This window comes from Cyrtonyx montezumae, unplaced genomic scaffold (genome assembly GCF_038088225.1).
Source record: "Cyrtonyx montezumae isolate F1298 unplaced genomic scaffold, pur_monq_1.0 scaffold_3, whole genome shotgun sequence".
Classification (NCBI taxonomy): domain Eukaryota; kingdom Metazoa; phylum Chordata; class Aves; order Galliformes; family Odontophoridae; genus Cyrtonyx; species Cyrtonyx montezumae.
The window spans coordinates 77,215,789-77,229,629 of record NW_027072034.1 but is presented as its reverse complement, the minus strand read 5'-3'; positions in this window follow the sequence as shown (position 1 = coordinate 77,229,629).

Sequence of the window (13,841 nt, the reverse complement as noted above, 5' to 3'; positions counted from 1 at the left end):
GTTTCAGTAGTTGCAGGTACGTGTGTGCTTTTCACCTCCTGTGGAAGTGGTAAGGGTGTCTAGGTGATCCAAGACTGCATCTTTCTAGTTCTCTTATCTTGTGGTAAAGAGATTCCTTCGTGGTGGAGAGGATATAGCTATACAGGAAGCAGTGTTTCAAAGTTGTCTGTAAAAACCTTCGGTGTCTTTCTGAACTGGAGATATCTATGTGTTCTTTCTCAATCAGCATAAAAAACCCATACCAAAATTCTGTTTCTGCTGGGTCCTCAGAAAGTGATGAGCCCTGTGGGGTAGGGATGCCACAGTAAGAGTTACTCTGCATGTTTAATGTGATCAGTGTGTAGCACACTCAGCCAAAATAGTGCAAGGAACAGGGGAAGATGGCAGTGCGCACAGCGCTGAGGCAGTGTATGGGAGTGTGGAATTTGGCAGAAAAAGCAGCCTTGACCTTTGCCAGGATAAAGAAAGAGAGCAGGGTCTTAGCTTACACATTTTAATCAATGTCTTTTTAAATAGCGATTTCTGTTTGTCTAGGATGTGGTTTGGAGTTTTCACATTAGAACGTGTTAGGTAGCTGACTGTGGTCTGTTAAACACATCTCAAAGATGGTAAGCCTTATCTCTGCTTAAAGACAAAAGCTGTAAAAATATACATCCCTCTCTCACTTTGAGCCCATCTGAAGACAGATTTTGCCTCAGGCTCCTCTTCATGACCCACAAGATGAGGAATTACTGCCTTTAGCCCAGAGATAACTATGAGTGCTCTCTAAACCACACATTAGGGAAAAAAATAGCCAAGGTTGATCAAACCACCCAATTAACATTTTAAGCTGTCCTCCTGTTGTTTTTGTTTGTTTGTTTGCTGTTGTTTTTCTAAGGTGAATGAGGAAGAGTTTGTGTGAAGCAGCTCTCTCAGCAGAGCAGCGTGTGCTTGTGAGACCTGCTTTGTAACACTGGGCCAGTCATTTCCAGCAGAGGGTCACAACAAATAGGAGGAAGCAGAGCAGAGGAGATACGCTTTTCAGTCAGAGCTGCTACCCGCGGGGTGACCACATGGCTGCAGTCCACGGGCCAGCTGCATTTGTTGGTGAGAAGAGAAGGAAGTGCTAGGAGGAGGCAGCAAAAGGGTGTGTGCAGAAAGGCAAAATGTTTAAATTTATTTGTGAGGATTCTCTTTTTTCACACGATCCCTGTCAGTCTCCCATATAAGTATGTCGTTTTCCATGTGCTGCTGTCTTGAATTGTATGCCTTTGTCTCATTATATTGCTCAGTCTAGTATCTCTACCTAGCTGAAGAAGCAGCTTTTTCAGTTGATGCTCCCCATGTGAATGCTTCCTTCTCTAAATCAGGCCCAGAAGATCTTTATGAGAATTTCATTTCTGCCGTTTTTCCCCCCTCTACTATATATCATCCCCAACTATATCTGCGTTGGGAGACTAATGATCTAAATCCAGATGTTAGGGACATAGATAAATAAGGCAGAAGGGTGTTTATGCCCAAGGAAAACATGATATGTCTTTTTCTCTTACTCATATAACTCCTGCCTCTTTAAAGCAGTATGTTCATTTTTAAAGAGAATAGTAGATCTCCCATTGGGTATGTATGTGAAGCACTGTAAATCGTTATGTCACTCCTCATACTTCATCTATTCTAATTTTATTTCATTCTGAGATCAAGGTATGTGCTGGGACAAAAATCGTACACAATGCCAATTTAAAGAGGATCTGATAAACACATGCATTCCCAACCCCTGGTTGTCTGGAGAGTAGAGAGAAATGAAGTGGAAGAAAGTAAACCTCTCACACCTTTTTTCACTTTCCTTGAGTCAGAGAGATGAAAACCTGTGACATGTCTATATCATCTCTGATCTAGTTAAAGCTTTGAAGAGTTGATACTGTGGTGTTAATGTTAACCTGAATGACAGATTCCTTCCTGGAGTTACATGAGCAAATGCAGCAGGAGAATGATAAGTTAATCACAGTGGCCAGCCTCATTATGCCAGCATGGGTAAAAATTGGATTGCATTTCCCATGCTAGCCAGGAATATTACTCCTACAAGGAGCTGTGCACAAGGAAAGAATGGCTAAAAGCAAAGAAAGTGGACTTCGGAGGTGGGAAATGGTTGATACAAAGTGAATTCAGGAGGGAGTAATTATGTTTATTCCCTGAACACACCAAAGAGTGCAAGACAGAGATTCTTCTGATATGCATAATATTTCACACTGGCTATCAGCATTAATCGTGATAAAATTCATGATAACCTCTAGAAGCTCATGGAAGACATTTGAGCCTTGAACAACACGGAAACATTTTTATTAAAGCTAGCAATGAAACTTATGTAGGGTCATTAGACATCTGTAGGAAGAAATGTAGACAAGTGTATTAAATATTGGATAGATGAAAACCCATTAGAGGCTGTAGCCTGGGCAGCAGTAGATGTACAGCTGGGGGAACTGCAGGTGCACACTGCTACTAAGACAGTGAAAGGTGATGTCTGTAGTAAAGCAAGCAGGTAGGAGCCATTTACCAATTAAGAAGCAGATGTGATTTGTCATGCTTTTTAACCTTATCACTAGTTTTAGAGCTTTGTTGGAAGGGGAAGAAGAAGCTATAAATTGAAAGGATCAGCAATCAAAATGTTCAAGTGGAGAACAATATACAGGGGTCTGCCTGGCTCATCAAAAAAATGTAATGGACTTGGTTTTCCTTTATGACTAGGCAGCTGTAACTCACAGTTGCCGAGTAGGAAAGAGACTGTTGTTCTTCACTGAAAACGAGAAATAGAAAGCAAGACATGTCTTAACCTTTTTAAATTCTTGAGATACTAATGTTAATATAATGTATAATGTAATGTATTAGCTCAACTGCCTGGGGCTCTCAGGTCTTGCTGCTGCCTGTCACATGGCAACAAACTATGATGGAGTATTGGTGGGAAGGTTCCACCTCTTCTGCCACACCACCAACAGCCACACTTCTGATATAATGGGGTAACACAATAAAATAGGAGGTATTACTTTTAGAACAGTCTTCATAATCACCATTATCACAAAAAAGCCTTATCCTCAATAGGATGGAAAGCAGAGCACAGAAACATATCCAAAACACACAACCATGCTATCCTGTCTGTCTTTTAAGTTATCTGAAAAGACCCATTTTGTTCTATGCCTCTTCAGATCTTTGTGTGCAGCATCTTTGCAACATTTATTTTAAGCCCCAACCTCTGAATTCTTCCTTCTCTGACAGTGCCTCTAGGATCTGCTTTTCAGAGTAGATATTTCCTGATTTTTTCTTCTGCAGTTTTTACTAGCACTAGCATTTCACACACTGGTGCAGTAGATGACTTCTTGCTCCACCAAGAAGTTTGACAGATTTCTTTCTTTTTGCAGTAAATTAGGTATTAATGCCTTGCCTCACATGCACTCTCAAGTCACGTATCCACATGAGGAGTCTGAAGCAGTGTTTATTGATGCACACTCTGTGGAGAAAACTGTTATTGCACACTTTTGTCTGCTACAGCAGTTCTGGGATTTCTGCCAGAGTGTTTTCCAGGGTCATGCCCACATGCAGATGTATGCCTGTGGTCTGGGCCCCACTGAGAAGGAGCTGCCTTCCACCACCTATCGGTGAAAGAGGGGAGAAAGGTTACACGTGGTCTGTTTGCTCAAGTGACACGTCCCATACATTCCAGATACATGGATGAATAAACTGTGACTAATATTAATAATGTTATATGGTATCAGAGGTCACGTAATTGCTTTCTGAGCCAAGATATGTGCTTCATAATGTCATCCACTGTTATGTGCTCTAATGTGTCAAGTGTGAGCCACGTGTAGTACTGATAATTAACTGTAGTATAACCTGTGTGCCACGATGATGAATGCTAATGAGCTTCCTTGTTGGTCATGGTAGGCCTGATGTGTAATAGGAGTTTGCATCAGGTCTCTACCTCCACTGCTGGAAGCTTTGGTCAGGAACATAAGGACCTGACACTCAAGCTATGAAAGCTAAGGAGAGGTCAAAAACTGTCTAGAAAATTTACTGACGGCAACAGTTATGAGGACAGCGAAATAGGACAGAGTGAAGGAATTTATAGCAGGAGACCTTTTGTTACCTACTACACTGAGAACTGAGTCCTGCCTTCCAGCTGACGTGGCACATAACACAAATGTCACAGAGCAATAAAATGCTCCAGGAACTCAGGATGGGACTATCTCTGAGAGGCTGGAGATAGACCAGTCTAACTTGTTTTGGGTGTTTCTTTTGTTTGCCAATAAATGGAAGTAGTTGACAAGTACAGGATACAGTGAAAAGTGAACTGTATCAAACAAAGAAAGCCATAGTGAAGAGATCAAAGGATTACAATGAAACTGGGGCAAGAGAATCCTGCTGGACATGCTTGAAGAGCAGGTATTGTTGATTTTGACACACAAAAAATGAAGATACTGTTTCTTAAATTTTCCACCATCAGTTCACGCTCCTCTCCACTCCCTTCTCATAGTTTCAACATTAAAAATGTTATTTTCTATCCACGCTTAGTGTTTACAACACGAAAAGCAATACTTGCTTAGACTGGATACTGAAGCTGTTTACATTTTCCTAAGTTCTTGATGTTAATATTTAGAGGAGACTTTCTTGAGGCTATAGAGGAGCCTATGTTTGAACAGGGTGCTTTCTGCCAAACGTATCTGGTGGAAAGGTTACCAATCTGTTTGGCTTTGGATGTAAGAATCTGCTTGAAGCCGAAATGTCGACATTGAATACCTTAGTGTGTGGTGTGTTTGCAGCCCTGCTGTGTATTGCATACATGTTATGTTGGTAAATATTTCTTCACTGGTTGTCCTGGAGACTAAAATGGTTTAAATGCAGAACAGAGAGAATTAGCAATAGCAGTGCATGCTTCTGTTCCAGCAGTGATAAATATTCGACTGCTGTTGCGTTCAGCTTGGACTATTTTTGAAATATCCAGAGCTCTCCATGTGCTGGTTGTCATCACATTAGTAATTTAGCTTCATCTTCCAAACTTATCCATAAAATCAAACTGACAGTACTTAATGGGACCAAATATGTGAGGCAAGGCTCCTGACAGACACAGCTGAAGAACTGGGCCCTTGGAGAGTGCAGGGCATTTAGAACCCCAGGTAACAAAGGATAGTGCAGCTCAGTGGTCTTGCTAATAGCTGGTAACATGTCATGAAATCTAAAGCACTGTTCTTGGAGTACCAGACTGTGTGATGCAGAGCTGCTTGACTGGCTTTTCAGGGAGAGCCAACCTACGTTTTGACAAATTTTTAGAATCTCAATTGTCATAGTTTTGTTTCAAAATTGTGTGTCTATAAGGCTATGAGTATGAAGCAGCTGTCACGTTCCTAACAGGAATCAAATCTCTCTATCTGTATTCAAAGCTCACAGTGCCTGTCCTGGTACTATGAGGAGACACAAACACATCAATCAAAAACATCTGTTACTTATAATAGATTATACACCACTTGGTCTAAATAAACACATTCTACAAGGTTTTGTGAAGATTTCAGCTTCATCTTATTAAAACTTCTGAAGATGAAGATTTTGCCGAGACTGAGGTCTGTCCCTTACAAAAGGTACATAATAGAGGTTAAGTTTTCATGGCTATGCTCTAGAACATCAGAAAGAAGATCCCTACAGCTTCATAAATTGTAATAGATTTGTTGCCTGCTGAAGGAATCTGAATGATTGACTCATTCACAAGTGCAGTGCTTTACATTTCAAAGACTAATAGAAGAGTTAAACTTGATCAGATCAACTGTTTTGCTACAAAAATTTGAGCTGCTTATAATAAGGGACATGCCATCCTGTTAGGCCAAGGGAAGTAGGTTTCTGTCTGAGGCCTCATCTGTAGAGCATTTTCCCTGAGGGGGCCCATCAGATCCCACAGGAGCCATGTCCACATTCATAAGCTGTTCCATCCTGGGCTTTCCCATTGCTAATCCTCAATCATTTAATCTGTCTTTGTGCACAGATGAGCCAGGGGCTTACTGGGAACAAGGGCTGCGTGATGGGAATAGTGGTGCCCATATGCCGGATGTGAATCTTTTAAGTCAGCATTAGGGGATTATATAGGGCTCAGGTGTCTTCCTGGCAGGAGCCACCAAGTTAATTATTTAAATAAATAAAGAGTCATCCAGGACAATTAATGGCCACAGGGTAAAGCATGGTGTATGCTGGCCTGTCTCACTCCCTAGTCTACAAAGCAAAACTCTTGTAAACAAGGGATGTAAGAGGGCCAATTGCTTACTGTCCCTGCCAAATCAGAAATTGCACTTTTGGCTCAGTAGGGATAAACTGGTTGTGATTGCAGTCATCCTTGCCACCCGTGCTCTCGTGTCTTCCCTTGTTTAGTGATCCTTAGATGATGCAAATTAACAGAGCTCCTCTGCTAGCAACACAGTTTGGTGCCTGAGGCAATAAACAGTATTGTACTTGAATTGGCTCTGCATCTTCAGCATGGTCTATGCATATGCACAGGGTCTGTTCCATGCCTTTGGAGTACTGAATCTGAATTCATCTCAAATGACTGCACAAATGACATACAACTACATAACCACGGCCTGTACAACTTCCAGGTTAGAACAGGCCTTTAGATAGATACATCTATTTTTATTTAGGCTGCTGTGCTCCCTGATGTCCTGGTCAAGACTTAAGGCTGAAAGGAGATGGCTGCTCAGTGTAAGAGAGGGAAGGGATCAAAGAGGTGCTTTCAAGAGCTGCTCTCACAACTCCAATTTCAAGCAAAACTTTCCCAAAGCACACTTCAGCCTTTTTCCTCTTTGAGAAGAACGCCTTAATTCTTGTTCATCATATGTGAGCAAAATGGGTGTATTTTCTTCTGGCTGAAAGGTGATTGCTTCCTTTGGGATTTTCGTGCCCTGTGCGCATTAAACTGCCATGGGGAATGCAGTGAAAGGGCCTTTTTCTGCTTCTGACCATTGTCTCAGTCAAAGAGCTGCTAGGGTTTTTAGGCTGCCTATATTAACTTAGCAGTGATTTTATGTTGCTAAATAACAAGCTATTAGCACAACCTTGCCACTGGGGTTTGTCACACTTTGTGTGTCAGCATGTACATGTGCTTTTCCCCCAAGCCTCATTTCTCCCAGCCTATAGTCCGTCCATTTAAAATGAAGTTCGCAAACAGCATAGTAATGCTAGCAATCACAAAAGAGGGAACTGATGGCTGTGGCTGCTATTGTAAATCCAATTTCCACAGGCTCAGCAGGGCTTGGCATGTCAGAGGCAAGTTCAGCAAAGGGGGCCCTGCAGCTGTGTCCGAACTGTTGGACTTGTGCTGTGGTCTTGAACAGAGGCTGGGGTGAGGATGCTGGCCTAGCTCCATGCTTCTGTGTAATGCCTAGCTCTGTGCTTTTGTGGGAGCTGGGGCAATACACCCCGTGAGATTGCTCAAAACAATTGCCAGCTCAAAGTTCAGAGTGTTCTCCTTATGGCTGTTTTCAAATCTAATGGAGGAAGAACACAAGGCCTGGTGCATTTTCTGTGCTTAGAGGTGTTTATTCTGAGTGAATGCTACTGGTGCCCACCCAGTATTTCTCCTTTTTGCATGTAATGGCACTTTCTGTTTGCTACAATGGCTGGGGTCAGGCTCTCAGTACCTCTAAGGAAGACATGCAAGAAGAACTAGAAGATGGTTTTCCTTTATCTTCTCTAGACCTTTCCCTATGCTATTGCAATGTACTTCATGTCAATTGAGAGAGGAGAGTCTGTGCAGTCCCGATGTATACACACCTCCTTGCTAAATTAAGATTTGGGGTGCTTCGAGGCGCCTCTGACACTGAGACTGGAGATGGAAGCTTAGGTTATCTCCATTACTGAGCATTTCTAATAATGTATTAGACCTCTATGCAGATATATATTTTCATTTTAGTAGATATGCTGGCTGTGCTGTGATACTGTGCTTGTTGGAGAGTATTTTACTGAGGCATTTTGGAAGCGCCCCATGGACTCCTGTTTACAGGCATTATGACATGCTGATGGGTGTTCTCTTTCCTCTTTACTGGTCTGCATAGCTTTTAAAATGCAGTGCAGCACAAGTGTATATGAAATATACCAACAGATACCATCTACAATTCCCAATTAGATGATTTAGGGCTGGATAGTTTGTAGTCCGCTTTCCTAAAATAAATACATTTTGTGCAGTTGTTTTTTGTCTCTTACAAATTTAGTCCTTTTCCTCCCCATTTTAGTGGTATATTAAATCTAATGAAGTGCTTCTAATTGGCACTGAGGAAGAGCAAAGCAATCCAGCTTCTGACTGTACAATGAGGAAGGAGAGGAAAACTTGGCAACTACAGGAGCATATATGCACTGTGTACGCAGTATATATATACACATATATACATATATACACTGCCCTGCCAGTGCATGTATCTACAGATGAACCATAGCAAGTAGCACTTCTTGCTTAGCAGGTATCATACTGGGAACAGGAGGGGCTCAAGTTATTGCAGTGAGGGAAACAAAATCTCTAACAGAAAGTAGAAACCTGAAGGAACTAGGAAAGGATGTTTACATATTTAAAATAATTATTTTCAGTGCGAATGAAATCATCACTCTATAGTAAGGGTGTGAATTGCACAGCAGAGACTATGTGTGATTCTCTTGGCTCTTACTGTGTGTTTCTTGGACAGCTTGAAACTTGGATGCGTTTGTTGTGGTCCCGAGTTTTGCCCTCCCTTGTGCTGCTGGTATATTATTCATCAAAGAGATCAATACCTACACGCTGTTGGTACTTTTTGAAAATATTTAAATTAATCAATTTAAATACCTCTAAAAACTTGTCCTTATTTGACTTGCTCAGGGTCTCCTAGGAAGCCTTTTGCAGGGAGGGGGGAACTGGAGCTGGTTCTGGTGAGAGGGGAGCATTCAGACATGCCAAAAGCACAGACACTGCCTTGGCCAGCAGAGAGCCCAGGAGGCTGGCAGGGGTTTGGTGGCTGAGCCCAAGCTGCTCAGACTTGCATAATAAAAACCACCTCACTGTCCGTTTGCCAAATCCCCTTTAAAGGCATTGTTCCCCATGTAGAAAGCAATGATGTGTACCCAGCTCCGCTAGCAATGCCTCTCCCAGTCTGCAGGTAGTGAGCTGGAATAAAAGCATTGCTCCACTCTAGGTCAAAAGGACTTGCGCTGTGAGGCACTGACTCATTTCCACAGAGAACGGAGTGCTTTCAGCTCTTATTAAAATTGAGTCAGTCTGGCTCAGACTCTCAGTCCTTTTAGTAACAGCAACTTGAAGTAAGGCAGCGTGTGATGGCGGAAAGTGGAGAACGGTATTTAATCCATGAAGTATTTTTTTTAATGTCCATTCAATCGCAGATAGAGGGTTTTCTATGATTGCTTAGAAAGATTTTTTTTTCTCTAAATTCCTAGAAGCCTTCTGTCAGGTCCTACCCACTGATTGTTTGATGTTCCTTCTTATTAAAAAAAAAAAAGAAGTCATAGTTTGAACAAGTTGAAGGTTTTTTTGTCTGATGGTCTTAATGTGATCAAATCAGTTCAGCTCAGCTTTAATTAAGAAGATGAATGCATTGAGATTCCCAGCGAGGCTGTGTGTCGGTAGCACAGGATTGCACGATGCCTCCATTTGGCTCGCTGTTTTCTTTTGGTGAGGCTGATAATTTCATCACCTTCCCTAAAGTTGCATTTCATTCCCCATAAATTCTTTAGTGCCTCTTTAAACCTCTCATATTGGAGCACTTTGTCTTCTGAAATGTCCCGGTTTGATCTGTCATTATGGTGGCACGTCACATTCAGTTACTGTATTTGTCTCGCTAGGTGCAATGAAGTGCTGGCTGCCAACATAACTAATTGTGAGTGAGTCTTGCTTGTGAGGCACTTCGCTGAAAAAATGCAGCTGAGAATACTGTTTTCAGAGTATCTGCTCTTTGAACTGTCTTGGCATCAGTGAAACACTTCATTATGAAGAGACATAATGGAACCATAGGCTATGTCTGGGCTGGGAAACTTCTGCCCAAACTTCCTCCTGTTGCTGCCTGTGGCTCAGCTCCACCAGCTATAGCAGCTAGAGGATAAATGAATAGGCTGCTGTTTCTCAAAGCTTTTAGAGCAGCGCTCAGTCGTGGCTGTCACAGCCTTCTGCTCTTTTTGTGCCTGCCATCTACAAGCCAGCATCCCCCTTCTGTATCTGGAGTGGCCACTCTGGCCTTTTTTATCTCCCCAGGCCCCCTCCTGCCTGCCCTGCTGCATGGCTCCCGCTGTCCCTCATGCTTTTTCTCTCTCTCTATGCTACTAGCTTTTGCCAGTGCTACTGCTGGGTTGAAGTGAATCAGCCCAGCCAAACTCATTCAGCTAAATCAGATGCCTCACCCCCAGTCCTGGTGTGTTCCATCAGCTGGGAATTGGTGATGTGAACACGACTCTGCTTGTGGCTTCCAGCACGGACATTTCATCCTGTGCCAAGCGTGTCAGTGTGACACCCAAATTTAGCATGCCAGTCACTGTTGCTTCCCTTGACACAGCTCAGGCAGAGACTGTGAAAATGCGGCAAAAATACTCTATTATGTTCCAAGAGAGATTGATAGTGCCATTAATAAAGCTATTGCTAGCAAATAACACCTCTGTACGGAGAGAGACTCACACTGCCCTTTACAACTATCAGTCCCTCCTTTGTCTTTCTCCCACACTATCTGTGCTTTTCTCTAACATCTATTTGAAACTCTTCTGCTTTGTCATCTCCTCAGGCTTAGGAAAGTCAAGCCCCACCTCTGAAGAGAATGAATTATACCTTACTGTAATCCTGCTGTATAGAATCAACGATCTGCAGATCTTAAATTTTAGCTTTCTGAGCTCACTTTTGGTAGTTTGAACCACCCTGAATGATACACAGGTAATTTGAATGACACAAGCCATGTGTGACATAAGTCTTCCACCTGTGATCAGTCTGCATGGGAGTGACTTCACACATGGCGTATCTTTCTTAGTATCTGAAATAGCAATACATGAAATGAGGATGTTGTTTGCAGGTGGCCTTCAAGGTTAGGTAAGTCAAGTCATGCTGCTTGCTCCACCACTTCTAACACTATGCTAAATTCCTCCTAGCCCCACTCCTTGGGTTTAAACAAATTAATAAACTTTAGATTCCCCTCCCCTCCAGTTCCTCAGCCTGAAGCCAACCAATTTTATAACTAGTGTTACTCAAGTCTTCCAGGAGAGGTAACAATAGCTGTGAGAATCAGACTCTAACTGTTTAACTTCCTTTCTGTTCCTACATGCCTATAAGCTGCTTGTTGTGTCAAGAATGATAATTCTCAAGGTCATGGACATTTTCTGCTCTAATCTTAGTCTTCTTTCTCAGTCAAAGTAGGATGACAGCTGTGTGCATGTGTACTGTGAGTGCAAACTGAATTTAAAACGCACTGCAGAACTTCACCTGATTTTCAAGGTCAAATCTGAAGGTAGATCCTCTCCCAGTTTTGATTTTTCTTAAAAGAAGAAAAAAAATAAAAAAGGAAAGAAAGTGAGGGTAGGGGAAATCAGAGAGTTGAACTTTGTTATTGCATTATTTATTTTAATTAAACCGTAATACTAACTGCAAATTTCTTTGGAAATGTTTAATTACCTCTTTCATCAAAGGCTGTTTGACATGTAAATGAAGGAAAAACCAAAGTGATGAAATACAGTTAGCAACTTTTACGTCTAAATAGGTCTCAGTCTCAGAGGGGCTCAGGAGGTATTCTCCCATTTTATTATCAGTATGGTCAAAGATCATCACGAGCCTCTTTGTCATAACAGCCTTTTTGAATTTCAGTAGATAAACTTGTTCTGTTTGTTTAGGTTTTATGATTTGTTGATTTGTTCAAGGCTTGTTCTAGTTGGTATGATTTGAGAACTATTAGGTGGAAAAACCCTGTGAGTGACAGATGTGATGGAGAGAAGATGACTGTGCTGTGTGTATTTTGCCATGATTACAGGTGGACAAATATCACAATAAAAAGTTTCCAAGTATCCATTCACACACATTTTCTTTACAGAATACCTGACCCCTTTTCCCTTATTACTGCGCTTTTATTTTCTGAAAAGTTCTACTTCCCAGGAAGGAAAGTGTTACAGGCACTCCTGCCAACATATATCCATCTGTGAATGCTGGTGCGAATATTTATATGCTTGAATCAGAATGTGGGGCAAGCTGCTTGTGGTCTGGGAGTCATTTGGTCAGGAAGCAGATGGGAGAACTCACGGCTGCTGCGAGCACATGATGTAAGTTACTGGGACCAGTCACAAACACTTTCTGAACAACTTGTGATAAATTGTGAAGAAGTGAAGGACAAGCATATTTCTACAAAAGAGTTTTGCAGTATCTTTGGTTTGTAAATTATGCTGTAAGTTGCACTGACAATATGCAAATCAAAAGGACAACGTGACCTTTGAATACATAACCACATGTTGAAGTTAGGTCTGGTTGGAGCAAAGTAGCCTACTCCAACGTTGTAATTTTTTGTTGTCGAGAAGCAGGTAGCTTCAGAATTATAAGAAAATTAAAAAAATGACTTCGGCTCATACCTGTAGACAAAGATTGCTGGATTATTCTGGGCCATTTCACTACTTGACTTGTCATGCTTTCTGCTCTAGAGGACCAGAAGTTTGATTTTCTCTGAGAAATTCTGCCTCAGAGGAAGGACTTGTTCTGTTTCGGCATAACTTTCTTGCCGCTTATGGCAGATATGACTTCTGCTGTTATCAGTGCTTCATTTACATTAAATATCTTGCATCATTCACCTGATTTGTGTGTTATACTTGGAATTCTGTGGGATCAGATGGCCTATCCATCTTTGTGGAACTCTTATAGATCCATAAGAATAAATTGATTAATTACCAATAAAATAGTAATTGTATGTAATTATGCTAGAGATTAAGCAGAGGTGGGTTTTTTAAGTATAATATCAGGATTGAAAGTAGACAAAGAGAGTTCCTTTCCACATTCCTTGTAACAAATCAGTTCCCTATTCTGCAGGGTCACTATTGTTATGTCCAGATCTTTACATGTAAACATATCTTCTATGAAAATATTGCCTTCTTTGCATGGTGGTCTTGAACCCAGTGCATCTTTCTCACATTGAAGATGCATAGACTTAAAATTACTGCAAAGGGAGAATTGGGCTGAAGGTGATATTTATAGTGGGTATTTCAATTGCTGTGATTGTATTTTCTCATATAATAATAATGGTGGTGATTGCAGCTCCCTTCCCTCAAGCGGATCTCCATCATTCATGCATCTACAAATTGAGTTTGAATGCAGACTGAGTTGGAGGTGGAGAATTATTTCACACATATTTTCCCCTTTTGATCTTTTATTCTGTTGAGCTAGTGGGATGGCCTTCTTTCCTTTCCAAGGTTTTTCCTTTGTCTTTGAATAAAGCACTAGAGAATACTTTGATACTTTCTTTCAACCTCAAATGTTTTTCTTAACCTTTATAGTACCCATTAAGGTTGAGGGAACTGTTACTCTCTTTGCAATATTGTGTACATGGTAAGTGAAATTTTTCTCTCTTAACCTCTTAGCAGTCTTGAAGCCTGATGGAAGTATCTGTATTGCTGGTGGGGGTAGATGAAAAGAACATTTGCAAGCATGTGGGCAGAGCAGCAAAGCAGCCTCCCCCTTCTATCAATGTCATAATCACTTCTAGAAAAACAACTGTTCTTGTAATTTTTCAAAGCATGAGAGGTTTTGTTCAGTGGACCCAACCAGGATTTATGGCACTAACACTTCCTTTAGGATTTCTATTCCATGTCATACACAGAAAATATTGTAATGCTGTCTAAATGATACTGAATAT